This window comes from Mustela lutreola, chromosome 6, assembly GCF_030435805.1.
Source record: "Mustela lutreola isolate mMusLut2 chromosome 6, mMusLut2.pri, whole genome shotgun sequence".
Lineage (NCBI taxonomy): Eukaryota > Metazoa > Chordata > Mammalia > Carnivora > Mustelidae > Mustela > Mustela lutreola.
In genome coordinates this window covers 105,001,356-105,026,179 of record NC_081295.1, presented here as the reverse complement: position 1 = coordinate 105,026,179, position 24,824 = coordinate 105,001,356, and the positions used below count along the sequence as shown (strand labels likewise).

General features: G+C 37.9%; 1 protein-coding gene across 4 annotated transcripts in view; it reads left to right on the top strand.

Annotated features, from left to right (window-relative positions):
* KHDRBS2 (KH RNA binding domain containing, signal transduction associated 2) overlaps window positions 1–23,911 on the top strand; it is a 636,352-nt gene extending 612,441 nt beyond the window's left edge. For 2 of the 4 annotated variants that reach the window (XR_009354772.1, XR_009354769.1), the window contains 4 exons: window positions 6,148–6,815; window positions 11,508–11,632; window positions 18,087–18,188; window positions 23,790–23,911. The gene's annotated coding sequence lies outside the window, so the exon portion shown is untranslated. Of the gene's footprint in view, window positions 1–986; window positions 1,099–1,929; window positions 4,749–6,147; window positions 6,816–11,507; window positions 11,633–14,984; window positions 15,474–18,086; window positions 18,189–23,789 lie in introns of those variants that run through there. The other 2 variants (XR_009354770.1, XR_009354771.1) reach the window with 2 other exon arrangements.
* The last annotated feature ends 913 nt before the right edge of the window (window positions 23,912–24,824 follow it).

The window sequence follows — 24,824 nt, the reverse complement described above, 5'->3', positions numbered from 1 at the left end:
ATTGTTACTTTTCTTTCCCAATAAAAAGATTTTCCCAATAAAAAGATGGAAAAGGCAAAAGAGTCGCAAGCTGCAAGCTTCAAGGAGGGGCATTTCCCATCCATGTGTGTGTGTCCAGAACAGCTGGTAAACCCCTCTTCTTAGACCAGTCTCTCTGTGGAGGGCGACGTCACTAAATCTGTCAGTGGGAAGGAAAAAGTCTTTATAAATAAGCTTTCCCAAGCTTTCTGCAGATCTGCTTTTTTTTTTTTTTTTAGAACAGGATTATTTTGCCATTGTTTTGGTTTGGGTTGTTAACAGTTTTGAAGGAGTGACTGTCAGAAAGATCACTGAGAATCTTTATGTTGCTGGATTACATCTTCCCAGCACCAAACAAGCTGAGCTTCCTTAGCATTTTGTGGTTGTGGTTGTGGTTGTTGCTGTTGTAAAAAAAAAAAAAAAAAAAGTCAGGGGATATTCATATTCTCCCTGTAGAATTTTTATAATACTTTTGGGAACAGTTTCATTGACAAGAAAAATAATAGGAAGAACAAAGAATAAACAGAAAATAAGAGACAGATGAGAAAAGAACACGATAACATGATGACAGAAAGCTCTGAATTTATTATTTATATATGTGTTTCGGAGAATAAAAGGTAAAATAGAGGCATCACATGGTGTTTAGTTGTGGACATGTATTTTTAATGTGAGACAGCAGTGACAGTAAAGGCAGATACTTATTTTTGGCATTAGAGAAGGGTCAGGTAGGATCCAGAAGAGGGAGCTTGGGCAGAGGCAGCAGAGGCAACTGTCACAGAACAGGACACCTGTCAGCTCAGCCTCAGTGGCACTCAAGGAAGTCCGCACTGCCCATCCCCATTGTTTCTGGTTCAATTGATGTGGCTCTGGGCTAGAGGGGTTTAAACAAATGTCCACTCTTGCTTAGAGGACTATTGGATGAACTCTTCACATGACTATACTCTGTAACACACAAATGGAATTCTTAGGTGGACCCAAATGCAAGACTACCAGATGGCTAATTGGAATCTTAGTAACTGTATTGGCTACAAAATAACCCAAGGAACTTTGGTTTGAGAAAAGACTGGCACCGGGCTCAAGGTTTGTATCTACTGATCATCATGAATAGCTGCACTTTTTCCCACCTCCCCTCTCCTCTCTCCATATGCTCCAGTAGCTCCTCAACCCAGACAAGCTTGATTATCATCAGCGAAAAACATCCCAACATAAACATGATTACAAAATTCATTCTAAGTAGTGACTGAACACTGAACATATCTACAACGGTTTAATTCAAATTGAGTTGCATAAAACATCTGAAAATAAAATGAACTTGCGTTTTAAGACTATTTCAAGAGTAGATCATCATATCCATGGCATACGTGTCATCCGGAGTACAACAGTAATTTTAATCAGCCACTGGTGTGCTAAAGCCGTAAGCCAGTGAGATCCAAATATCCACATCTCTTCTAACTAAGCATTCAGTGACTTCACTTTGGTATCTTGAAGTAGACCCTGCAGGGGCTACTCATACCATGGAAATTATCAAGGGTTTTGTCTGTCCCATCCATTCAGGCTGGATGGATGGATACCACAGAGCCGGTAGCTTCTAAACAAGAGAAATTAATTCCTCACAGTTCCGTAGGGTGGGAGTGTGAGATGAGAGGGCGGCACTGTCCTGTGAGGGCTTCCAGCCTTCTCCTTCTATCTAAGGAACTCCGAGGAATCTTGTTTATAAGATCTCTAATCCCACTCATGAGGGCTCCACCTTCATGACCTAATGATCTCCCAATGGCCCCACCTTCTAACACCATCACCTGGGCATGAGGACGCCAACATGAATTCTCCGGGGAGAGAGGCAGACCATTCAGACCATAGCATGCTACAAATTCGAGTTTTGTTTTTTTCTTTTTCTTGCTCTCTCTTTTACAGAAAGGAAGTGAGCCGGTTTACCAGCACATGACCGAGTTACATGCACATTTTGGAAGAAGAAGAAACCTAATATAAATATATGTCTGTAATTAAGAACACTGCTTGTTAAGAACATATTTAAAGAAGACACTGCTTAAGATGGATAGTATTTTGTTTGCCTGCTAGGGCTCATTTCTCTTATTATGCCAGTTAGCCACCCTGCCTCTCTTAGCTCCTCTCTCCTGAAAATAAGAATATAATAATACCTACATCAAAGAATCGTCCTGATGATTAAATGAGTTAACATGTGATACGCTTTCAAGGTGCCTGGCACAGGGGAGGTGCTTGATAAGTATTTTCTATTACTATCAGCAGGAGATCCAACTATATGGCATTTTATAGTCTTCTCCTAAAAGACTGCTTATTTTCAATGTTATTTTCCTTGTTGCGTTGTCCTATCTTTTAGAAGTCCATACCTAACTTCCACAAGTTCTGTGAAGATCCGTTAAATGAAAGCATATCAAATCATTTTGAAATGCATAAAGTACTATGTAAATGAAAGGTGGAATAATTATGTTAAAGGCATCATCTTGAATTTTGTTTATACTGCATCTTTGAAATGAGCATCAGATTTTTCTCCAGGCAGTTACGGCTCCTACAGAAACAAACACAGATGGTGCCCAAACCTCCTACTGAATAGTTGTAGGCAATGGCATTTATCAAAATACCGCAGGTCACTAAATGTGCAAAGACTCAAAACAAACCCCACATCTCAGTGTCAGGCCAGCATGGTAATTTAGGCAAATAAGCCTTTGTTTGATAATTCAAGGATCTTCTGATTTGTCAAATATACTAGCACAACAAACAGAAAATCCTACATGTAGGCTAAGTTTTACAAAATAGGACATTAAAATGCAATTTCTTTTAGAGAAAAAAAAATCAGGTTTCTTTACTGATGAGAGTTTCTAGCCAAATTAGAATGTATTTTGGGGATGTGCATGCAGATGTTCTGATTTTACATTGACCTTCTAGCCAAGCAAAGCAAAGAAAGAGAGGAAACATGACTTAAAGATAGGTCTTCTTCTACTCAAACCTTCTAAGATCCCAGTTTTTGGAGTGCAGGCTTCCTTTTGTCAGCCCCTAGTCCTGGGTTTCTATAACATAACTCTCTTGATGGGGTCATGGGCTTGTTTGCCCCTGGATCCATTCCTTGCCCTCCCTCTGGCTGACTGGGGGACAGGAAATTCTGATCTCTGAGGCTTCCTTTCCTAGAGCGCTGTCTCAGGGGAACTGTCGCTGGCTTCTGCCACTGGCACTTGGGAGTGGTGACATTGGGAGGTGACAAGAGATGGGGAAGAAGGGAGCAGTCAGGGCACTCTTCTCAACACTGTTTGCCTCCGGCACCTTCTCAGGCAGAAGCTGTGTCTCTTCCGTGCCCACCTCCTGCTGCTAAAGCCTGCCACGTTCCAGTTCTTACCATGGCTCCTAGGTTTTGGTACCCTCTTTTCACCCTGTGTCCCTCCAGCTAGGGTGGGTTATACCTTGCTCCTGTGGCTAAGTCTCCTGTCACCTCACTTTTCTCTGGTTGGCTTTCATCACCTGTTTTGTGCTTTAATCAATTCCCTGCCTTTGAATCCTCCGTTTAACGAATATTCAAAGTGAATCCCGTTTTTCCTGACTAGACTTTGACTCACCTAAGATCTGGCATAGGCTACCCGCTCCACTGAACTCTTACGCAAGAAACACTGCGCTCTTGGTAAGGATCTCACAGGTTCTTCCGGAGCGTGAACTCCTGCAGTCACTGTACCCTTTCAGCTCTTCTCCTTTCCTTAAAGCTTGAGTCTGTCTCAAGTCTGAGCTGCGCCAAATCCTGAGCTGGAGGCAGAGAAAAAGTGTTCTTCTTTGTTTCTGCGAAGCTTAGTGTCACCAGACTGTATTACACTGCTCATCCTAGTCTGACCCCTTCTTCAGACCACACCCTTCAAATTCGCCTCCAGGTGCTGATTCTCACAAATGGTAATACCCTTCCTAGCAAGTTGCAAAGGATGCCAGAATTCCCAGATTATTTCCATGCACATGAATGACGTGGAATGCAAGCAGTGAGCTGTTGCCCTTCTAAAATTCTGTCCCTCTGCTTTCTTTTCATGAAAGGAAGATTGGGCCCCAAACAATTCCGTGTCTTAAAATGGTTTTAGGGAGTTTAAATTAGTTCTGTGAACATCATCTCAACCCTGAAGTATCAAACTAGGGTTGTACGTCCCACGTATTTTTCAAACTTAGTTTGGACTCTGACATTAAAACACACTTTGATGCCGAGTTTCTAAAAAGACTATCCTAGGAGGGTTTTTCACATTTTCTCCTATACCTCACCCTATTCCATTGCTCATGCTGCTCCCCCTTCCTGAAATGGCCCTTTTCCCATCAATTCTCAATCAAATAACCATCTTTCTAGGAGTGTTCTCTACACTTTCCTACTCATCGTCTGGCGATGCCGCCTGTCCCCCGTTTGTGCCCCCATGCTGCATTCTATGAAATAGCTGCATGTCTCTCTCTGTCTTGACTTAACCTATAAGCTCCGAAATGACAGAACTACGTTTACTTTTTGTAGTCCTGCTGCTCCGTGACATCCTTGGCACTGAGGGATTATTCCAAAAATATTTGTTGGACTGTGGCTGAACACCCTGAAAGGTCTAAGGCCTCTCATGCCAGACAAAAATTAATTTTCAGATAATGGAATGATCGTGGAATGGTGTGTTTTGTTTAGTATGAGAGATATTTTAGTCACAAACACATAAGAGACACTTGCCATTTCACAAAATGCTTGTGACCCACATACAGAAGTACCAATTTTTAAAAATTTTTTTAAAAGATTATTTATTTATTTATTTATTTGACAGAGATCACAAGTAGACAGAGCAGCAGGCAGAGAGAGAGAGGAGGAAGCAGGCTCCCTGCTGAGCAGAGAGCCTGATGCGGGGCTTGATCCCAGGACCCTGGGATCATGACCCGAGCTGAAGGCAGAGGCTTTAGACCACTGAGTCACCCAGGTGCCCCAGTACCAATTTTTATTAAGCAACATGGATAAAGAGGGAAATGGACACACAAGAGGAACAGTAGCTCCATAACGAGTTTAGAACAAAGCTTCTCAAATCTCTGCCTTGTTTATCATCCTTCAGTAGAAGTTGCATCTTCTGTGTTTGGGTTCCCAAATCTAAGCTCTTATTTTCAGTGTCCATCTAAATAGATTCCCACTGCCTTCACCACCAATTAAGTAAATGTCATAGCTCTAACTCATTTCCTTTGAAAAGGATGAGCTCAGCCATGCTCTGTTTATTCCATTTATAATGGATCTGCTTGCACAGTTTGGTCCATTGCCTCCGGTGTCATTCCTCATGCATCTGTTTATTCTACCCAATTAGACTCAGATTTTTTTTTTAAGATTTTATTTATTTATTTGACAGAGAGAGATCACAAGTAGGCAGAGAGGCAGGAAGAGAGAGAGAGAGGAGGAAGCAGGCTCCCTGCTGAGCAGAGAGCCCGATGCAGGACTCGATCCCAGGACCCTGAGATCATGACCTGAGCTGAAGGCAGCGGCTTAACCCACTGAGCCACCCAGGCACCCTAGACTCAGATCTTTGTGGTCAGAGGTACTTTAATATCTCCTCACAGCATGGTCACAACATAGGCTTGTGAATTAAATGTCTTCTACATTTCACCAATATCTGTGCTAATCTTTTTAGTTCTCTGTCAAATGACCATGTTGGTGTGTTCCCTCTGTGGTAGCCACCATGGGCATTTGGTGATCCACACAGAACACATCTCTGAGCTCTCCCATTATTCTAGATCAGAGAGTCTGTGTATGAGGCTGGGCAGCACAGGGACTTCAAGCCTCCCTCTACCACTTTCCTTTAGAGCCAGGACTATCCTTAAGGTACCTCCCCCCAGAGACTCACTGTGGCTCTTGTAGTACCACCATCGATAAGTGATTCTCTGTCACTGAACCTGTTTGTTTCTGTCATAGCACTTAGGATAATTTATACATATACATATGCACAATATATGTAGAATAAGCACATGAGGTAAATGAACAAGTTAAATGTATACAAATATGTAAAATATATAGTAGATATAAAGTATATGCATGTATATGTATAAGTAATATTAGCGAAAAAAAAACCCATATGTGTGAGTGTACGTATATGTGTGTTTTATGTTTTCATTTTCTCTTCCCCTCCACAGACTTCCTTCACCATGACTTGCTTCACCACTTAACGCCCAAGCCTAATACAGAGTCTGGCACAAAGTACATACTCAGAAATATTTGTTGAATAAATAACACGTGAATGAATGAAGCTATGAGAGGAGAGAATTCTTTCCAACCTTCATCACATCAGATCTTAAGTTGTACTGACCCAAAAGTGAAATGGGGAGAGAAACAGATGCATAGAAAAGTGAAGAAGTCAATGTTCTTTTCTCTACTCCGAAGTTTCATAAGACTTATAATGTCTCCTCCCAGAAGGAGGGTCCCAGACTTCTCCGTTTGTTTTTATCTGGAGGGAAGACAGAAGAAGACAAGAAAGTGTTTTCTGTTCACTATTGTTGGTGCTACCCACTAATAAAAACTACAAACATTTCAGCAAAAAGTTAACAATTTCCAAATAGTGTAGCCAAAAAAAAAAAAAAAAAAAAAAAAAGAATTGGACATTCCTACATTTACTGCTGCAACCTTCCGTTTCTTCTCTATGAGCACAATCCTAATATCATTAGGATACATCCATAGCAGGTACACCCACTAAAGAAAGAGCAGGACAGCATTACAGCCCCGAGCAACAGAGTATGAAAGCTGATGACAAGGACAGTGAGCCAGACCACCTGATTTCAAGTCCCCCATCCACTGTTTCCTAACGGTGAGATCACAGGCAGGTTGGCAACCTTGCTTTCTTTCTTAAAATGAAGACAATACTAATACCTAACTCACAGGGCTTCTTACTGGATTGAAGAAGATAGAACATGTAAAGCCCTTAGAATAATGCCTGGCACATAGTAAACACTCAGTAAATGCTCACTAATCATATTCTTTGTATTACTATTTTTGTGACAAATTCCAAATTAAGGCAGGTGTACATCTATTGCAGAATGGATAAATTCTCACTAAGACAGAGCAAGGGGAAAAGGAGAATATATACATATGTATAAGTATCCCTTAGGATAGAAGGGAGTATAGCCATAGATGCATTGGAAATATAAAATGGTATGATAGAAAGTGAGAATTTTAAAATTTTTTATTATGTCCTCTTGAGCAGTGTTTCTTTCATTCTTACTCCTGGTAGAAAGTGTTCCTTCATATACCTTGTACATACCAAATAATGAAGATTACTCTTCTTTTACCTTTCTTGGTCTAAAAGTTTGGAGATGAGCTGATCACAATCTACTTTTTAATAACCTTCAGCCAAAGCAAAACAAACAAAACAAAACACCCCAGCCTTGCTAAGGAATCACAAGTGATTTACTTCAATGATTTCAAACTTGTTCATTTAAAGTCTATTTATATCCCCCATAGTTGTTTGAATTCCTTTACCTCATCAAGAAAGGAATTAAAATTTCCATGCTAAACTATGTAACATAAATAATTAACACTAACACCTTTAGTTTTTTTTAAAAGAGGAACAAAAATCCTTTTCCGCTTGACGGCACCTTTCCCTGCATATTTGTTCTTTATGAAAGTATGAAATGTATTTCATTTAACAAATATTTATTTAGTTTCTATTATGTTCTAGGCACTATATTAGAAACTCAATTAAAAAAAAAAAAAAGGAGCAGTGAACAAAATGAAGTCCCTGTTTTCATGAAGTCTAGAGTCTACTGGGTGATAGACATTAAGGAAGGCCCGTGATGTAATGAGCACTGAGTATTACATAAGACTGATGAATCACTCACCTCTACTTCTGAAACCAATGATACATTCTATGTTAATTAGTTGAATTTAAATTTTAAAAATGGGGGGAAAAAAAAAACCCTAGAGAATAGAGAGGGTTTGAAGCAATAAACAAAATACATACATCTCAATTTATAATTGAGATCATTGTAGCTCCCGAAACAAATGGAGAGCTTGAGATAGGACAGTGAGGGTGGGTGGAGGGCAGGGTGACAGCTACAGAAGGCCTAGCTGAGGAAGTATCATTTAAGCAACACCTAAAAGAAGAAAAGAAAAGAGCCATTCATTGCTGGGAGAGGAACACATTTCCTGCAGAAAGAACAGCAGTACAGAGGTGGTGGTGTGAAAACAAATATGCACAAGTCACTGGGTCTGTAAGCGGACACTGGTGAGGAACGGGAGTATGTGTTGTGAGAAGAGCTAGGAAGGTGAGATCACGCAGGGTTTTGAGACTGGGATGTTCTCAGTGTGAACCGGACACTGCTAAAAGGTATATAAACAAAGAGCTAGTGTAAACAGGATCTATGTTTCAGAAGATAACCCTGGTGGCTGTGTGGAGAATTCATGGAAAGGAGACATCAGTAAAATAAGAAGATAACCTAGCAGAGTATTACAGGAATTCAAGCACTCTAGAGCCGAGTGCTTACTTACTCTACTAGAGTAATTATTTATTAGAGTAATTACTTGAGTAATTAATTATAGAGTAAGCCAGCTTAGACTGGAGAGTCGGCAATGGAGATGTAGAGAACTAAATATGAGAGATGCTTAGGAAGCAGAAATGACAAAATTTGATTAATCAGAGGCATCAAATCTGGATGATAGCTCCATTTACTGAAAACTGTGGAAGTACTAGGAGTTCTGTCTTGACTGGGTCAATTTTATGATACTTACGTGACACCCCAATGTAGATGTTAAATAAGCATTTGATTATAATGATGTGAGGCTGTCATATAAATGAGCCAAAGATGGCCCCTGGGTCATTTCTTTTCTCACTGCAGGCTGAGACCATTCACTCAAAAGCCTGCCAGAGACAAAATCAAATTTTTACACATCCATTTATTTTTAAAATAGGCCAAACAAGCAGATTTTTATAGCCATTTAGAGCCTACTTATTTTGCATTTCCCTCAATCCTAGCCCTATCTAGGCCTAGCACTAGATAAGCCCCGGGGCCATGGAGACTCCAAACCCACGCCTCCCTTCTGAACTCTCTGACCCCAAAGACTGTCGAGTCACCAAGCAGCCACAGTGACACTGCCCACACAGAAGCTTCTCGCCAACCCCTAGCGCTGCCCCAGCCCCCAGGAGATCCTTTGTCCTCCCCTTCTGAGTAGCAGCCCTGGGCCCTTGTCTGTGGACAGCCTCCTATTGGGTGGGACTTTCCCGGGGAACCGATCAGTGCCCAATAAAGTTTGTGTGTGCTACTGCCACCTTGTGGTCATATCTTGAACTCCCCACTAAGCTCAGAAGTCTACCTGGAAATAATTAACACAGACATGGCCCTGAGGCCCCAAGAGGCAATGACACTACTTCCAGAGGAGTCTATAGAAATAAGGCAGGAAGGCCTAGGACTAAATCTGAAATATCAGAATGTGAGATCTAGCAAAGAGGAAAAACATGCAAACATAGCTACTTGGTTAATTCCTACTCATATGCTATCGCTGAGGCCAGACACTAGCTCTTTTAAGACAAAACCCTCTCTCTTCCCTATTAGGTCAAGCTGTGTTAGAATGACTGTCCTCTTCTCTGCTTCGATGGTTTTTCTGTTATTGCTATCCCACATATTATTTGTTATTATTTGTCTGTCTCCCCGTGAGGCTGACCTTGAGGCAGAACATGCTTCACCTCTAAATTCCAGGAATTTACCACATCATGGATGGAAAGTGCAAAATAAGGGTATTCTTATTTCTCAACAAATGAATGAATTGCACAGTCTGTACTAGAATGGGTATAGGAAAAGCTAGAGCTGATAGTGTGGTGGCAGAGAGCTTCAGGTGCTTAGGGAATACTTGGGACATCTTTTGTTTCATGAGCATAGTATGGTATGGCCACTCCTCTTTCTCATTATGAAATCAGATTCCACTCTTACCTACCTAAAGACGCTGGGACACCGGGCTCACATGTGTTGTACCTCTATACATACTCATATGTATATGTGTGTATCTCTATAAGTAGAGATAATGGAATATATGAAAATATTTCAAATAGTTAGGCAGCTAATTTCATAAAAACTCAAGATGGCATAATACTGAGGATCTTTTTAAAGTATACTTTAAAATATTATTATACTAGTTTGGTTTTGCTTCTTTATATGAAATTTAAAATGAAGGGGAAAGGGGGCATGTTAGGTCAATTTGTGTAAGATCTAATATGAGTCATATCTGAGACCATTTTCTATTCTTAATTGGAACGCCTTTTTGTGATTTCAGTGCTGTATCTTCTGATTTTCATTCAGAAAAGCAAGGCTGGTCCAAGAATGCTATGGATGCATTAGACCATTGCTTCCATATATTTTTTTACTAAGACACATGTTCATCATTCACAATTTGGCTTTTGAAAACAAAATGTAGTATTAGAGAAGGACTGTGACCTCTACAACATGGCACTTAATGACTAAGGTAGAATAAGCATTCACAAATACTTCATAGCAAAAAATAAATAAATGTATAGATGATGATGGAGGCTAATTAAGTATTAGGCATTTATATCCACAAAATATCCACAAAAAGTCTCTAGACGCATGGAGTACAATATATTCTGGTTCCTTAACTATGAAACAGAATTAGTTGTAAGACATAATTAATGAAAGTTTTGCAGTATAAAAGATAACTAACCAGCAATTTTTTGGATATTGATTATAAGAAGTACACTAATTTCCAAATTTAAAAAGTGTGGCTTATGTTTTTAAATTTAATTTAATTTAATTTAATTTTTAAAGATTTTATTTATTTATTTGGCAGAGAGAAAAATCACAAGTAGGCAGAGAGGGAGGAAGAAATAGAGGAGGAAGCAGGCTCCCTGATGAGCAGAGAGCCCAATGCGGGCCTCGATTCCAGGACCCTGAGATCATGACCTGAGCCGAAGGCAGAGGCTTAACCCACTGAGCCACCCAGGCACCCTATAATGTTGTTTAAAAACCCTGTGTGTCACAACTAAACTGAACTGAATTAATTTCTATGTCAGGGAGAAATAGCAAATGTTTTAGAATTCTGTATTTAAGTTATGTAATTATCTATGATTATATGTAACTATAGATAATTATATATTAACTTACATAAACATTATGTTTTATTGACTTATTGGTATCTGTTGGTGAAAATATTGACTGGGATTGGTCCCTCCTTGGAGACATAAAATAAGTAAAATTATAGACCTAAGTATGAATATCCCACACACCAATTTATTATCATTTCTACTAGCAAACATATTTTCATGTGTTTCAGCATTTATAGAATGCTTTCACAATCATTTCTCTGTGATCTTATTTTATCTTTAGACCTGTAACAGTAGAGTTTCTACAGATGATAGAGTTGTACATTTGAATACGTACTATATATATATATATATATATATATACACACACATACTCATTTTCTATTTGTTTTTTCCTGATAAAAGTTGGGTACAAAAGAGTACAATACCTAACAAATCTTTCTGTTTGCATAGGTGATGAAGTGTGTTTTTTGGAAGGTGAGGATGGAAGGTGAGGACTATGCTTGCCAAGAAACTTCAGGGAATTTTCGGAGCATATGCAAAAGCAAAATTACAAAGACCATATTCTTCACAACTTTGTAAGTTCAAGAAATCAGAATAACTATCTTCTTAATAATGCACAGATCAATATGTTTTGAGGCATCTTTTTATAATTCCCAAGTGTGTTACATTTGCATACCAAGAATAATGTCCATATAAATTTTTTTCTTATATAATAAGTGGTCCTCCAGAGATGAGGAGTTTGTGTGTGTGTATATATATTATATATACAAATACATATATATATATACGTATATATATATATACACATATATATATATACGTATATATATATATATACATGGATATATATATATTTAACCCATGAAAAACAACACAGAAGCAAAAAGGTAGTTGTCCTCCGGGGGACAGACATATATTATGTATTTTTTTTTTTTTTTGGCCCTGCCTACTTTTTTAAATCTAGAAGGGCTCTCTAAACACAAACTATTGGGGTTTTAGTTTGGTTGGGTTTTTTTAAAGTTAATTTTGCAGCCAATTTTTTAAAACATTTATTTATTTGAGAGAGCAAATGAGAGAACACGTGTGAGGGCAGGGGAAGAGGGAGAGAAAGAATGTCAGGCAGACTCGCCACTGAGCCTGGAGCCCCACACATGACCTTCCCAAGACCAGGACCCTGAGATCACAACCTGAGCTGAAACCAAGAGTCAGAACCTCAACCTACTGAGCCGCCCTGGTGCCCTAAACACAAGCTACTGTAATGCACGTGGTGTTCTGAGACTTTATTTAGTGTTCATCGTAGAAAAACATACCTCTGTTTACAGCACTGTGTGCTCTTTCATATTCCTGTAACTGGGAACTTCCAAAAGGAAAGGTTGCCTCTATTGGAAATATCAATACTTTCTCACAGGCCTAGGGGATTGCCCAAATCATGCTATTACTGAGCAACTGAGCATGGTTTCAAGCACTTCGCAGGGGCTGACTTATTTAATCCTCTCGGCAACCTTAACTATCTCTGTTTTACAAAAAAGGAGATTGAGGCTCCAAGATTTTAAATAACTTTCCATAATTATACAACTTATAGATGTGAAACCAAATAAAAAACAAGAAACTGTTCAAAGCACACACATACCAAAATATGAGGGATGCTACCATCATCATAATCATCAGCCTAAATAGCAGTTTTATTTACATGGGAAATGGGAGTATTATCAGAGGTTATATAGAGAAAATAAGGTTGAGCCATTATCAAATGAGTTGGAAATGTAAAGTAAACATCTATTTTTTTTTTCCTGACAAATATTTTCCCAACACATTTGACTACCCAACTCACCTCAGCTGCTTTCCACATCCAATGCTTTCAAGGAAATGCTGTGCTATATCCTAAGGCTATCCACCTCCCAGGTTAAAGCCCCATGGACTACTCGAATACATTTCCTTCCAGAATTCTTTCCTGTCTCCCTCATCCCCAGAATAAATTTCTTTTTTAAAATATTGAAATTTCTGGGGCGCCTGGGTGGCTCAGTGGGTTAAGCCTCTGCCTTCAGCTCCGGTCATGATCTCAGGGTCCTGGGATCGAGCCCCGCGTAGGGCTCTCTGCTCAGCAGTTGACCTGCTTCCTCCTCTCTCTGCCTGCCTCTCTGCCTACTTGTGATCTCTCTCTTTCTGTCAAATAAATAAATAAAATCTTAAAAAAATATTGAAATTTCTGACATACAGTAGTAATTAGTTGACATTTATGATATACTCTCTAACTAGGGAATTTTAAAAAACTATATATATATGCACACACACACACACACACACACACATATATATATATATGCAGATCAGAACACAAACACACACACACACACACACACACACCAGATTTTCCACGTTCAAATGAGCTCTCTTTTAAGTGGCCCCCATGGGGAGCTATGCATCACCCAAATAATTTTTAAAATTCCTTTTGGGAGTTGGCTTTTAAGAACTACATCTAAAGGGACACCTGGGTGGCTCAGTCAGTTAAGCATCTGCCTTCGGCTCAGATCATGATCCTGGGGTCCCGGGATCCCAGGATCAAACCCCACATCAAACTCCCTGCTCACCTGGGAGTCTGTTTCTTCCTCTCTCTGAAGCTCCCCACTGCTTGTGTTGCTCTCTTTCCTGTCAAATGAATAAATTTTTTAAAATCTTAAAAAAACAAAAAGAACTACATAAGTATCCACATGAAATTCTCATCCTTTCAGAATTGAAGAATTTCTAGAAAGAATCAAAACTATTCGGAACCAATTAAAATTGAGACTATCAAGTAATGAAATTGATTTTCTTGCAAGACTTAGAAATTGGTTCTGAAAACAACTGCAAAAGTAGATTAGAACATATATGTTAGAATATGACAGTATTGTTTAAATAGTTGCACAGGCTGATGACATGCCTGCTCTGGGGAAGTAAAGGCAACTCATTACAGTATGTGAGAGGCTGTACATTTAAATGCCTTCAAACAAATTAAAAATATGAAATCCTTGGGTATATAAGACAACAGGTAATAAAGAGAATAATGAAAATAAATGAGTGTCCCACCTTACAGACAAAAATAGAAAATAAAAAAGTTCACTAAAAAAAGAAAGAAGAAAAGCTTCTGTTATTGAAGTAAAAGATGGGTAAAGGAAATTATCTTCTGTTTGAGTTTTTTTTTTTTTTTCAATCTCTTGAGGTGTCTTTTGGGTTATATCTGCTAAACCCCAGGGCTTCCCAGGCATGATAATAGAAAAATGACTAGGTCTGATTACAAGCAGACCTGGTTTTGAATCAGATAGACCATGTACAGAGAAGTTACCCAATCTCTCCAAGTCTCAATTTTCTCATCTAGACAGTTATTAAACTGAGAGGATTAAATGTGACAATGCGAAGATGCACTTAGCCTAACGCCTGGGATAGCCTCAAGTAAACGGTGATAATTTATTTGATAATTAGAATTTAAACACCATCAAGTTTAAATGTGTGAAAACACTGCTTTGCCTTGACTTCTACTTTTGCATAGAATTTTTAGTATTCCTTCTACCAGCTTTTTAACCAATATTTACTACACATATCCTAAACACAGACCACTGTGCCAGAGACTAGGGATACAAAGGTGAAATCAGTAAGTTGTGTTCTCAAAAGCTTATGATTGGAGAACTAAAGCTTATACCAGGTTATAATACCAGTGAGAGGAAATGGTCCGTGGAAGATATACATGAAGAGCTGTAGAATCTTAGGGAGAAAGTGGTGGATTCTGACAAAGACAGGAAAGACTGTCTTCATATGATGAAAGAAGAATTGGAAGGTCTCAAGTAGATATGTATGGAAAGAGAGGCTGTAAGTAATTAGAACATTAATAAACCAAAGAATGGAGACCCAACAGTGTATTTTCAGGGAAGTACAATTAGTTCTGTTGATTTACAGGTTCAAGTGCTTAAAAGAAGTTACACTGAGAATGTAAACTAGACAGATTGGTGAAGCCTGGAATGCTGAGTGAACAAAATGGGCTTTTATGTAATAGGCAATGGCCTATTGCAAGTTTTTGAACATGGGATTCGTATGGTAAGTGCCATATTTTAGGAAGCTTAATCTGGAACTATCCGATAGTGTGTGTTGAGGAGGAAAAGATTCGAGCAAAAAGACCACCAGGAAAGATGCTGAAGTAACCCACAGGGAAAGGGAGGTACACTGCTGTCAGTAGAGAGAAGGACATAGGGGCATCTGGGCGGCTCAGTCCATTAAGCATCTGCCTTCAGCTCAGGTCATAATCCCACGGTCCTGGGATCAAGTCCCACATCATGGTCCCTGCTCAGTGGGGATTTTGCTTCTCCCTCTCCCTCTGCCCCTGCTCATGTGTTCTCTCTTTCGCTCACTCTCTCTCTCATAAGAGACTCTTAATCTCACAAAACAAACTAAGGGTTGCTGGGGGGTGGGGGGGTAGGGAGAGGGTGGTTGAGTTATGGACATTGGGAAGGATATGTGCTATGGTGAGTGCTATGAAGTGTGTAAGTTCCCAGAACTGTAGCCCTAGGGCAAATAATGCATTATATGTTAATAAAAATAATTTTTAAAATAATTCAAAAAAATTAAAAAGAAAGAAAAGAAGGAAGGAAGGAAGAGAGAGAGAGATGGAGAGACAGGTGGGCATAACAGTGACTGAAAGCTGGGAAGGTAAAGGGCTCTTTTGGAAGTCGTGTTTCTTTATCAAGCACAAGACTATAATTTAGAGTTTATGCTTTGGGGGTTGGTTGGGGGCATGCTTTTGGAGATAACCAAGGTTGACAGCTTTTGGAGCTTCATTTGAGGAGCTGTGCAGAGGAAGTTGTCTAGGAAAGTGGCAACAAAGATGGAAAGATAGTAATGAGTATGAGGGAAAGACTTGACAATACCAAGTCTACTATTGAAGTCACAAATTCATCTGTCTTCTCTCTTCACCATCTTTCTTTAGCATTTACTGTTTGGTAATGTCCTCAGCTTCTGTATCAACTCATCTGATCCCTGGTGTGTCTATTAAAGTTTTCCTCATATCATTTCTCTTCCATGGCATTAATGATGAGTGGATGCAGTTCAGCTAGCAAAGATAAAAAATTATTCTTTGCTTTTTACAGAGCTGTTGGTCATTCTTGGGATAAGAGAGTAAGTCATTTGGGGTCAGTGACTGGCTACTAGGTTGACACTAATCTCCTTCAAGCCAGACAGTTATGAATAATAAAAAGAGGGTCCTTAGAGAAGAGCAAATAGCCAGACTGACTCACTAAGCACCCAGTCCTCTGTACCATACAGAGGAGTAGGGCATTATACAACTAATGCAGTGTTCTCACATGGTGAGTCGGCTCATAAGTGTTGGGCTAAACATTTATAATGAAATTTTATCCAAGGCACTGGAGTCCCATAGAGTAAATATGTAAAATGACTGAAAGATTACTCTCTTACCATGAGGATGACTTAAAGGTGATTCTTCCAAAGCAATTTATGTATCTACCTGAACTTTCAGGGGAAATATTTAAACTTAAACTGAGCTAGAGTGAAACAGTTTAATGAACACTATGTAACTTTCACTCTGCTTCAGTGATTATCAATATTTTGCCAATTGTTGCCAAGTTTTTTTTTATTATACTTAGTACTTTTAAATTGGAATATTTTAAATCAAATATCAAACATGTTGTTTGTAAATAATTCAGTATGCATCTCTAACTTGTAAAAAACTATTTCTGACATAATGAACATACTCCTGTCATACCACAAATCCTTAATATCATCCATTACCCATTCTATCACATATTTCTCCAATTATGTCACAGATGTTCCTTTACATTAGTATGTTAAAATCAATTTTCAAACAAGAGTCACACATCACTTTTGGATATTATGTCCATAACAGTCCTCCTTTCATTTACTCTTGATGTTTATTTGTTGGAAAAACCAATTTCATTTCATATTTTATAGCCAGGTTGCCACATTATTTTCTACTCCTAAAGCAAAACTGTAATCCATTCAACATGTATTCAACTATTGTATAATAAACAATTACTACATACAGGACAGTATACTGGTGCTGAGTATACCCAAAGTTGTCTGTAAATCATTGTCCCTATTGCTAGGACTTTACAATTTGGATGAAAATGAAAAATAATAATGCGTAAATATAATGACAACAACGTGTCAGTAGTAGTTAACTGAGTTGTAGAAGATGCTATGTTTTAAAGGCAAAGGCATGATTTAGAAGATAAAGGGATTCTTTTTAGGGAAGCTGGCATGTGACACGGATGGTTTAGAACGGCCAGCAATTCAGAGACATAAGAGAACTGCATCCTATGATTGAGAAACTTGAGGGTGGAAAAAAAAAAAAAAAGGAAGAACAAACCTTAGAGGTAAAGGAAGTAAGAGATACATTCAAGAGATTATAAATGAAGTGATTCAGCTGAAGCAGGACATTTCTGAAAGAAACACAGGTAAGTAGGGGGCAGATCTGGGAAGACTTTGAATGGCAGGCACATTGCTTAAACTTGTTCTTTAAAGCAGGGAACCACCACCTCCATTCATTTTTTCATATATCAGAGACTGTGGGACATGATGTAAACATGGATATTCCATTAGTAAGCAAAATGCATCAGCTCATTTCATAAGGAAGCTTAAAAAACTGCTTATGTATTCCAATACCAATCATTTTCAAATATTCATAGCAAGTTGGCAAGGTAATTTAATGTTTTATTTTGCCCAACAGCTAGATGCTCCACTTAGAGGAATACAAACAAATTGAAGCTGATTTAACCAGCACATACTACCCAGCAGCTGAGAAACCTTCATGAAACAAGGATTAATTGTTTGTGGCACAGTATATGACAATAACAACAACAACTCAACAAATCTACTATAGGAGAAATAGAAGGTATCTATTAAGGATAGGTATACCAGCCCTGAAAACCTCAGCCTCATTTTTCATTACAATGAACATAAAGTGAAGTTTGTAATATGTCTCTTATCAACAATAGATACATACTGACCCACACGTTCTCTCTTTACCAGCCATAATGCCAGGTGATTTTCATCATTAAGAGATCTTCAAATGATAGATGAATTTTCAAAGCCTTCAAAGAAAGTGTATATTGAACTTAATGTAGCTTGATGGTAAGTGTTTTCTTCTTGCATGCTTATTCCAGGTATCCATTTTACATAGATTTTAAAATGTTTTTGAGTGCCTGCATATACCAGAGTTTGTGCTAGACTTTTGTGGAAATAAAATTCTGCATAAAGTGTGGTCCCGCTATTCTAGAGGCTTATATCCTAATACCTATGACCAAAGATAAACATATTCAAGTAAAATTATGGGAAGGATTGAGATAAAGGTGTCAAATTGGATTAAATTAGGTTTTTGTTTTTGTTTTTGTTTTTTTTACTGCAGCACTATTGACGTTTTGGATCAGATCATTCTTAGTGGTGGGGAGCTGTCTTGTATATTGTAGCATGTTTAGCACCATCCTTAACTTCTAGCCAGGAGATGCCAATAGCACCTTCTCACTAGCGACAATCAAAAATATCTCTAGACATTGCCCATATCTATAGACTGAGTGAAAAATCACCTGTTTTTAACCACTGTAGTAGATGAAAAGTGTGTTTTTTTTAAAAAAGACTTTATTTATTTGACAGAAATCACAAGTAGTCAGAGAAGCAGGCAGAGAGAGAGAGAGAAGGAAGCAGGCTCCCTGCTGAGCAGAGAGCCTGATGTGGGGCTTGATCCCAGGACCCTGGGATCATGACCCGAGCTGAAGGCAGAGGCTTTAACCCACTGAGCCACCCAGGTGCCCCGAAAAGTGCATTTTGTAAATGAAGAGAACTCATGGTTGGGGAAATCAAGGAAAGTCCACGGCGGGGGGGGGGGGGGGGGGGCGGCTGGTAGAAGTAGGCTGAGAAGAGTATTTTAGGAGTGGAGAAGATAGTGAGATAGTGGCCAAACTGGAGATTGGAAGCCAAGTGGAGAAGCATAAATTATGTTTGAGAGTCATGTGTAGCATTCAGTGTTCAAAAGGTAGTTAATAGAGAAAAACTGAGCAAGTAAAAAGCAATCGCATCATGGAGGTCCTTGATAGTATAAAATAGTTTTTCATTTTGTAGGGATGCCAATGGAAATACAAATGAAATGAATAAAGCCTCATTTGGAAATGTTAAAATGGCAGTTCTGGGCAGAATGATCTGGGTTAATGAGAAAGTCCATTTTAGGTGTGGGACTCAGTTAAGGACGTAATTTGGGAGAAATTGGAGAATCTATTTGTGGGAGATGTATTTCCCAACACAGGATGAGAGGAAAAACAAGTGAAGAAGTAAATTCAATAGCTTGCTTCTACATTTGATCTTCCAAATTGTTGTTGAAATTGTTTTCTCATAATAGAGTTGACACTTCATGACAAAGCTGATTGGCAGATGTGCCAAGATTCTCTGGGATTCCATGAAGTGGAAAGTTCTAACTGATGTTGCAGAGTTATAAAGGCAAAGATGATATTATTCTCAAAAATAACTCCCCAGTGACATAGAAACTATGAATCCAAGCATTTAAATAATCTTGCTGATAAAAAGTATTCAATTAAAATTCCAAGGCCTGGCCCAGAAATTTGTCTGCTAAAATTAATATTTATGCACATTAAGCTCTGCACCATTCAACCAGACTTTTGAAAGTCTCCTCATTTTTCTCATGCCTTTAGAGAGTTTCGATCTAAGTTTATCTTCATGATACATAAAATATGAGGACAAGATTTGTGAAGACAAGACATAATTCAATTCTATGTGATATGCAACTATTGTACTTGAACTTCAGAAAACCCCATCTAAAGGGTTAAAATACATACTTTGTAAACTTACTCCTGATTCATACTGAACTGCTCATTTGCTCTGAAAACAGTTACTACATCTTTGAACATCAAAACCTCTCATATTGTGTACACACAATATGGTCTTACAAATAGGGAGACAAGGAAGCAACAAAGAGAAAGGCCCAGAAAATCATCACTCCCCTCCCCACCCCTATAGCTCTTTCCATCCTTGACCAAGTCATCTCTGACTTACATCCAAGAAAGGGGCATTTTCTGAAATCACAGAGACTTTCTAGTCTTTGTTTGCCAACAGGCTAGTATTTTTATTTTAGAAATTCTTAAACTTACATATTAGAAATTATGACACCAGAAAATTAAAATGCACTTTTTTGAAGAATATGGATGCATTGAAGTCCTAAGAGATTAACTGATAGGAAGAAATGAAGATCTTGGGAAATCAGTGAAAAAAAAAAATCAATCTCAAGCACAAGAGTTTTGAATAAGCAAACTCTAGTTTCATAATAAGCAGGGAATTAAATATTGGTGGAAATTCAAGAGAGAGCTTTTCTTCCTGGCAGTTAGATATAAAGTAGGTAATAATTGGAAGAAACTTGAATAAGTGAGACAAGTTAAGAGACTGATGCAATAATCCAGATGTTGTTCATTTATCCAAAGCAATTTATAAGGATCCTCAGTATTAATGGCACTTTATTAGATACAAATTAATGCTTACTTGAACTAGGGCAGTGACTACAGAAATGGAAATGATCCTACTGAATATTAATAAAATGATTAAACCAGCTCAGTGCCCATTTTTTCTTGAGGCCTTTATTCCTACATTTACTAGACTTTACCTATTTGAAATGCATCCACAGTTTTGGGATTCTTTCCTAAAATAAACTGCATTAAGAATCATGGGGAGAATTTTGCTAATAGCTGCCGATCAACTGCTTGTCAGTCTGTACCAAGATGACATATTTTTCTGAGTGAAACAGGACTGTGTTGTAAAAATGAGGGGAAGGAAGGAATGGTGGGGCGCAGTGCTACTCCCTCTAGGTTTTTATCAAAGGCTCTATTTCTGTCAGTCACCAGAGAATTGAAATCCATCCCAGTCCTATAAGAATGCTTTTAGTGAGTTGTGAGTGTGTTCATTAAAAGAAATGAATGAGCCAAATGGCCACCATTATTGATCATTTCTGCCCTGTAGCTTTAGACTAGAAATGGTTTTCAAGGGTCCCAAAAGGGATTTCGAATTTTTTTTTTTTTTTTTTAATTTCATCTATAGCACTGTGGACTCAACTCATTCCAGCCACATCTGATCTGTTCCATCAGGCCATTGGGAGTAATTGTAATGAATAAAGGAACTGCATTTAAAATAAAAGACTCTCCCCCAACACACCAAAAGACTTTTTTAATCCTTCTGTATCTTTTAAAATTTACCCACACTGTTAGAAAGCTCAGTTGCAGGGGCACCTGAGTGGCTCAGTCATTAAGCCACAACCTTTGGCTCAGATCATGATCCCAGAACCCTGGGATTGAGCCCTGCATCAGGCTCCCTGCTGGGCAGGAAGCTGCTTCTCCCTCTCCTGCTCCCCCTGCTTGTGTTCCCTTTCTCTCTGTGTCTCTGTCAAATAAATTTAAAAAAATATATTTTTTTAATTAAAAAAAAAAAAAGAAAATTCACTTGTAGTCCCACTTCTGACTTTGGCTTAAAGTATCAATCTTAAAAAAAAAAAAAGCTAAATGGTCCAAAAGTCTAGAAATAAGGCTGAGAAGTGAAATCTCTGTCAGTCTCCTAGCTTATCAACATAACATTCATTACTTTGAGTTGTTAAAGGAATATTAATTACAATTACATGCTTTTTCAGTATTTCATAAAATTGTTAAGTGATATAAATGAAATGAGTTTTCTTTTATGTTCTTTTTGGAAGAAGAAAATATTTAAACACAATCAGTCGTTGTATTTGTCTATTTTAAATTCTTGTTTAATACAAAAATATCTCAATCTACATGTTCATATATACTCTTTTTTTATGAAGAAATATCCATGGACTCTCATTTTTATTTCCTCGATCTTACAGTTGACAAACATTTGTTGATACAGCTGCTTTGTGTTAAATGCAGTACAAGGGACAGGCTATGTGAGGGTGTGTAAGACGAAACTCCCCATTGTCAAGGAATCGACAATTAAACTGGTGCATGCAGAGGAAAGACAATTAAACTAGTAATACAGAAAATGTAAAAACTGCTATCACTAAGATGAATATTTAGGAGACTAATTAAGTCAGAGTAAGGTTTTGTATCCTTTTTCCAGTATATTTAAAATCCTGACAAAAACCTCAGAAATTTCCTGTGAAAAATGGTAACATGAACATGTGGCTTCTGTAAACAGTTCAATATCCTCACGGAATCTGCAGGGCTTCAAGGAAGCTGCAATAACTATTATCTTTTTACATAAATTCATTAACTATTTCCCCATTTTGAAATTCCTATGAAACCTTTAAAACCTACCATATTTTATTTGGGGAGTATCTTCTGAGTCAAAATTCTTGTTTTTTTCTCCCTCTATTTCTTTCCCAATTTTCTCCTAAGTAAGTAAATCTAGAAGCAGTTCTTTTATTTCACTGATAAATATGATTTATCTGCTTTTGAAAAAAAAAAAAGAAACATTGAAAAACCTGTGGTGCATTTTCTGCTTCAGTAAATGGGTCATGCTTTGTCAAATTCTGAATATATTAAGCTTTTGTGAAGTTCTGTTTTTCTCAAATACTAGGTTGCTACACTCAATATCAAAGGGTAATTTATTTTGTTCTAAGTAGGCTTTTACTCAGTTCAATTTTCTTTTTTACCTCAAATCATGAATACTTCAAAAAAGATAACTCAGATAAATTAGAATGTTTAAAGAAGGAGAATATTGGCTTTCATTTATATTTTCACAAATATAAATTTGTGAAACTCCTTCACATATGGAGATGATTATTTCAAATTGAGATCTGTAAGATACCTACTTTTTAAATTTTTTAGTGGCAGTGATGATTTTGACGCAATCCATACTGAAGGACAGTGGCCCTGTCAGAAAGTAACTTCTACCAATGGGGCGATCAGCGTTTGCCAGCCTCATAGGGACTGACCCTAAAGCATAGGTGCCAACAAATATAGCTACATATAAACGGAGGTAGAAAATATATATATAATCAAGAATATACCATTCACAATCATTTGCCTGAATGTTTTTAAATGGATCTTAACATTTACATTTTGTATCCAAACTATTTTTCAAAATTGTCTATGCTATAATCTTCTTAGGAGGACTAATATCATTCCATCAAACTGTCCAACTAAAATGATAAAAGGAAATATATACACATTCTAATTTGAGAAACATTTTGTTCTAATAAAGCACCTAGCACAGTATCTGGAATATCACAAGCACTCATTAAGTATTTCCTTCCCCTATTTCTCCATGATATTTATCATGATAAATTATTTTGAGTGGGCTTCCTTCTCATAGTAGGACCATTCCAAGTACCATATGACACATTTTTTTTCTAAAGATCATTTGGTATTAAAATAATAGTTACCAATTACCAGGTATATTAAACTTCACCTCAACACGCAAATTTCTGGTGGCTAAACTCATGTTGCTTGGTGCAAGTCTTTTCATACACTTTAGCCATTCCCATTTTCTTCCAGAGTATTTTCATCATGCTGAAAAAAACAACAGCAGCCCTGTGAAAGAAATAAATGGGCATATAAGTGGACATTGATAGCTGCATCTGGGAACCAACTTCGACCCTCTCCATTTCATCTATTTCAATGTCTCTTTCAAATTTTGTATTTACATCTTCAGAGAGTTTCAGTCTTCAAACCAGTTATCAGTTGGGTTGTCTTGTTGATTGATTTATGGCTTTCTTCTCTCCTCCAGTTTCAATCAAATGCCCATTCTTGAGGAAAAAACATTTGAAATACACTCAGAATGCAGACTCACATGCTGACGATTTGTGTTTTCCCCACAACAATCATCTGAGATTCAGATCTCCGCTGTTTCACATGGAAGTGGTTGACACTGCTTCCCTCTCTTCCCCCAATCCCCTTTCACCTAATTGCCCTACTGCCTGAGAGCCTGCGAAGTATTTCTGCCATATTGTTCCTCCCAACTTAAAAACTTAACTGATCTCCCATTTCTATCAAATCAAAATTCCCCAGTTTGCATTTCAGGTCTAATACTAACTCATATTTGAAGGCCACTGATATATTTATTGTCACAACTCAGTAGATAGCCTTGTACACAAATTCCTGAGCACATATATTTAATGGTTAAATTTGGTTCAGCCCCTACTGTCTTGAAAATATTTTCTGACCCTTTTCCTTTGTCCCTGGTGTGGGTTAGGTACAACTCTCCTCTCAGAGTACTTCCAGCAAATCCGTCAGAAAATGGAACATACTGTATGGTCATCTTTTGCTTATATGTCTGTATCCCCCATTAGGATATAAGTTTCTAATGAGCAGAAACACGTCCTATTCATCTTTATAACTCTAAACCTACCAAAGGAAATGCTGAAAAATGATTACAGAAAGAAAGACATTTCTTAAGTGAGGGACTATATTTCTCATTCCAAAAACTTACTGATGTATCTCTTCTAAGTAAAATGCTGCCTTTATCTCCATCTCTTTCTTTGTCTTTCTCTTACCTTCTAAACTTAGATCAAATTGAACTTCTTGGGAAATAGTGAGATGTTCATCAAAGAAAGGGAGAGATAAACTTTAGCTTCCAACTCAAAATAATTTGTTTCTAAAACATTAGAGTCTAAAAATCACTCTGGAGTCTAAAAAGTCACCAAACCAAAAAAGACAAATAGGTAACATATGCAGAATCCTGACATAAGCCTCTAACACTCAACTCAGCCCTAGATATATGCCCTGAACTCCAATATGCCATTCTTTGCAGCAGTTTCTATCC